Here is a 5,898-nt window from a genome sequence, read left to right as displayed (position 1 = left end):
GTGATAGTAATAATGATATCATCTTGTTAAAATTTCTTTTCTGTGTATCAGTTCAGTTCAGTTCAGTCACTCAGTCGTGTCCGACTCTTTGCGATAGTACACTACAATTAAACACTTAAAAAAGGAAAATAATTAAAGCAATTATGGCAAAATTTGCAATGTTGCCAAAGCTTTGTTGTAGCAAGTATAGTTTACTACATGGTTCTTTATTATTTCCATGGAAAATTTTACAGTAAACTATGGAATTATGTATCAAGTAATTTCTATTATGAGGAAAGTGGAAGACTTCTTATAGAGAATAGAGGAAAGAATTTATGTATGGTTGTCAATGTCAAAAAAACCTCTCTGAAGAATGACAGCTAAGTGGAAGAAAGAGTGGGAAAATTTTTCTTAAGCTAAAAAGAATGAAGGAAATTCAGTATTCATAGGGAGTAAAGCAAAAAGCAAAGTGTGACCAATATAAACATGGACACATTAGCAAGGGCTAAATAACATTGGGCCTTGAAGACTATACTAAGGTATTTGCTGCTGCTGCTGTTAAGTCACTTTAGTTGTGTCCGACTCTGTGTGACCCCACCAGGCTCCTCTGTCCATAGGATTCTCCAGGAAAGGATACTAGAGTGGGATGATGCCATTTTCTTCTCCATAGTAAAGTATTTGAGTGTATTTGAAATCTGTTGTAAAGTCACTGGAGACTTTTAAGCAGGAAGAAGAGAGATAGTCTGATTTATGTTCTATAAATCATCCTACCTGATATGTGCCCTGCTGTGTATGAAGTGAGGTGAACCACGGATGGAATTTAGGAGTCTCTTTCAGCACTCTAATTAAAAGAAGATGGTAGTTGATTTAGGACTATGGCAATGATGAAAATGAAATCTGTGCACATGTGAAAAATTTGACAAGCTTTGCTGATGGATTAGATGTGGGACTTAGGGAATGGACCAGAAATAATCTGTCTTTGTTGACAATCCTGTGCTCTTCCTTCTTTAATAAAAATACAAGTCAAGAGTTTTGGTTTAGTGTTATGTTTTTCACCTTAAATTAAAAAGAAGACTTTTATTTTTGTATTTGTTTTTTAATATTTTAATTTAACTTGTTTGCATTTGCTATGTATTGTAACCAGAACTTTTTCATGTATTTTTCTCTTTCCATTGGTTCATTTCTAAAAAGTTTTTAATAAACAAATATTGAATGACTACAACTCTCCAGAAGACACAAGGATAAATATAAGACTTAGTTCCTGTCCTGTTGAACCATTCATATTTGCCTAATGATTTTGTGGATCATTTGAAAACTTACTTTGATTGCAAAGTCAAATCGTTTAACACATGAGAGGTATGTAATACATAATATATATGAAAGCTCTATAACTAGATTTAATAACAAAATTGCTTCTTTCTCATTATTTTCTAGGAGTCCTAAGTTTTCCTGTTAGAATTCAAACTAATCAATGGAGTATTTAAAAAGGCAAAAGCTAAAACGTCAAAATTGTTTCATATAAACAAAATTTTTTTATAAAATTTAAATAGTGCATATGAAATTGTCTGATATATTATCAAAAAGTTTTACATATAGCATATCTGTCATATTTATATGACTTTTGTCTTTATGACTTTTATATCACAAAAATTTGTCACCAAATTTTTAAAATGTATATTGTTTTTTCATCACTATTATGGCAGTTTTTTGTCAGTTTTCCATGTTTTTAAAGAAAGAATATTCTTTCTATCACCATAAGTGCCCATAACATTAAAAGAAACAACAATTTATGAATTGAAATATATTAATATGGGCTATGCATGTCAGCTTCTAATTCACATTAGTGCCCTGGCCCATTCTATGTGGGAAAAGGTGAAACTAAAGGTAAACGTGTAGTTAAAATTATAGCCCCAATTATGTAAAATAATTTTAAATGACTTCAGACTAATTAGTTCATTGAAACCATCACAGTGTCGGTAAGTTGAACATAAACTTGACAAACAAAATTTCAAAAAGCTTGATGGAAAAGTTTTTCAGTAACTACGTTTGATAATTCCAGATTGAGAAATAATGTTGAAATGCTAAAGATAATTTTCCCTACTTTACTACTGGTGATTCTGCCAATGAGAAATTACAAATAAAGATACATCAAAGCTTTGCATGCTTGTCTCTCCTACACAAGCCCTCAAAATTGAATTTTATTCTTCTGTGTTAACACTATTATTTGATAAAAAGGCTTGTTTTCCTTTTGTTTTAGGAGCTAAGATGGTAAACTACTACTCATAATACTTAGATTTCCTTCTGCAAATAAGAAAAAAATAAAGGAATGAAGGAAAGGAGAAACAAGAAAGGAGAGAAAGGAAGGAAAGAAGGAAAGCTAGGTTAAAAATCAGTAAAATTATCAATATTACCAACTCTTTGCATTAGATTTATAAGGCAGTGAATAAACACATTATCGTGATGACCATGTTATGTCTGAAGAACAGAAAGAGTCTACATGCCATAGTTTCAGGCAGGAGACACAGAACTACTGGATCAGACAAAAACTTTAACCCACAGAATAGCTGGCAGCCACTTTCTATTCCCAACAGTTACTTGTGTTTTTGAAGTCCTTTGGGACTCAGGGACATGTAGGCCAAGGTGGATGCTATGCACGTAGTACTTTGGCCTCACAGCGTAAAACCCTGTGCTTCATAGTCCCCAATCAAAAATTACTTTAAAAAATGCCTGAGATTTCCCTAGTGATCCAGTGATTAAGAATCTGTCTTCCAATGCAAAAGATATAGGATTGATATCTGATCAAAAGAACTAGGATCTCACATGCTATAGGGCAAATAGAGAGCCTACACACTGTAACTAGAGAAGCCCCCAACATTATATTTAGAGAAAACCTCACATCTCAGTGAAGACCCACTGCAGCGAAAAAGAGAAAAACCACACAACAAAACAAGCAAACAAACAAAAAACGTTCTTAACCTTTGCCCCATAGGAAGACATTATCTTTTTTTATACTTTGCATCAAAGAAATCTGTACCCTGCTTTAGATGAAGAGATTATCTTTCTCTTTCACAGCTATTTGCTATACAAGTATTTAAAAAAGATGGTCTAGAACAAAACCTATCAATGTCTCTGTCTCACAGAAATGGGAGCTCCCTGGAGAAATTTATCCAGTTGGACTACCTGCTAACTGGAAATTCAGTTCAGTTCAGTTCAGTTGCTCAGTCGTGTCCAACTCTTTGGGACCCCATGAATTGCAGCACACCAGGCCTCCCTGTCCATCACCAACTCCCGGAGTTCACTCAAACACATGTCCATTTAGTCGGTGATGCCATCCAACCATCTCATCCTCTGTCATCCCCTTCTTCTCCTGCCCCGAATCCCTACCAGCATAGAGTCTTTTCCAATGAGTCAACACTTCACATGAGGTGGCCAAAATACTGGAGTTTCAGCTTTAGCATCATTCCTTCCAAAGAACACCCAGGGCTGATCTCCTTTAGAATGGACTGGTTGGATCTCCTTGCAGTCCAAGGGACCCTTAAGTGTCTTCTCCAACACCACAGTTCAAAACCATCAATTCTTTGGCACTCAGCTTTCTTCACAGTCCAACTCTCACATCCATACATGACTACTGGAAAAACCATAGCCTTGACTAGATGGACAAGTTGGCAAGTTGGCAAAGTAATGTCTCTGCTTTTCAGTATGCTATCTAGGTTGGTCATAACTTTCCTTCCAAGGAGTAAGCATCTTTTAATTTCATGGCTGCAGTCACCATCGGCAGGGATTTTGGAGCCCCAAAAATAAAGTCTGACACTGTTTCCACTGTTTCCCCATCTATTTCCCATGAAGTGATGGGACCAGATGCCATGATCTTCGTTTTCTGAATGTTGAGTTTTAAGCCAACTTTTTCACTCTCCTCTTTCACTTTCATCAAGAGGCTTTTTAGTTCCTCTTCACTTTATGCCATAAGGGTAGTGTCATCTGCATATCTGAGGTTATTGATTTTTCTCCCAGCAATCTTGATTCCAGCTTGTGCTTCTTGCAGCCCAGCGTTTCTCATGATGTGACTGTGAGGAGATACCCCTCATCCAAGGTAAGGAGCAGTGGCTACGCTTTTCTGGAACACCTGTGAAGAGATACCCCACATCCGTGGTAAGAGAAACCCAAGTAAGATGGTAAGTGTTGTGAGAGGGCATCAGAGGGAAGACACACTGAAACCATAATCACAGAAAACTAGTCAATCTAATCACATGGACCACAGCCTGGTCTAACTCAGTGAAACTAAGTCATGTCATGTGGGGCCACACAAGATGGGTGGGTCATGGTGGAGAGGTCTGACAGAATGTGGTCCACTGCAGAAGGAAATGGCAAACCACTTCAGCATTCTTGCCTTGAGAACCCCATGAACTGGAAAATATAGGTCATTAAATTTGTATTTGTAACATAGGGTTTGGAAAGATGTGCCTACAATCCTGTGTTGTATTAGTTCTATGGCATTTGACCTGACCTTTTGAACCCTATTTTCTTCATATTTAAAGTGAAGAAAAGTGTATATGCTTACAAATCTTAGTAAAAATATTATGAAATCCATTCAGATCATATGTGTGAATAAGTTATGTAAACCATAAAATAGGGCATAGTCTTTTGTTGTCATATTAATTTGAGTAAGGGAAGATTTGCTTTCATGTTTTTATAGTTAAAAGTCATTTATCATAATAAGTCAGCTTTCTTGTATTGTATGATAATGATATTGAACTTTAATCTTTACATTTTGTTGTTTATAAATATTTATAACAACATATTATATCCTTATTCCTGTGTAAAAGATAATTTTAAAATATTGAACAATTTATTTCAGAATAACCCTTCACCATTATCCATTAATACTGTTTTCCAAATATATAAGGATTTAATTGTCAGAAAGTTTTTCATGAATGTGCATGTATATCTATGCTCTGTTTAATTAAATACATAATCTAATTTTACTGCACTAAAGATGAATCATCTAGGAATTTTCTTACCAGAAAAAAAGATTCCTAACATTTTTTCTTTAAATAAGAAGAAATCCTCTCAAATTAATAAAAACAAATTTGGAATGATATGAAAGTCTATTTATACTAGTAGTTTTGATTTTTATTTTTCCCAATATATATATTTTCAATTTTAAGCCTATATAATGTTACAAGCATTATAAATAATAATAAATACATTTTGTAGTTTGAACAATAGTTAGAATTGTGGCTCAATTCCTCTGCACCCACATAATTTTTAGAGTTCATAGTTCATAGATACAGTTCTTGTTATCTGATCCTTACACCCTATGGAGAATGGTATTCTATTACATAATGACAGCTATTGCATAATTATACTATCAGATAATTTAGCATTTACATAATATTGTAATCTCTAACCGATCGACATTTAGATTTCCTCAGTGAGGCCAATAATAAATTTTACGTTTCTTTTTTGTTTTTTTATTTCATTATCTTATTTTTGTAATCTGATAAGCAAGCAAAGATTATGATGCCCCCTTTTTTTTCTTCTGGATTTGCTTCTGTCTTCTAGAAGGAACATTTGTGAGCTATCTGTAGCCGTGAAGTCTGTCATCATAGTGTACTTTGATCTTCCAACGTTGTTTTCATGAGCCCCTGAGTGTATGTTCTACACTCTGCAAAAAACCAGATCCCACTATTTATCAAAGATCTTCCTTTAGAGGATTCCATTTAGAATGATTCTCTCTAATTTTGAGAGTATTTTTTGGCAATTTGTATTTCAGAATATTTAAGACTATCAGAATTTCTCTTTTCCTTTACATCACTATTGCTTCCAAGTTTCCTCTGCATAAGTTCTAAGTTGGTCCTGTTTTACCATCTTGCATGCTAAGTCGCTTTAGTCATGTCTGATTCTTTGTAAATCTTTCAT

This window comes from Ovis canadensis, chromosome 10 (assembly GCF_042477335.2).
Source record: "Ovis canadensis isolate MfBH-ARS-UI-01 breed Bighorn chromosome 10, ARS-UI_OviCan_v2, whole genome shotgun sequence".
Taxonomy (NCBI): Eukaryota; Metazoa; Chordata; class Mammalia; order Artiodactyla; family Bovidae; genus Ovis; species Ovis canadensis.
This window is presented reverse-complemented; position numbering follows the sequence as displayed.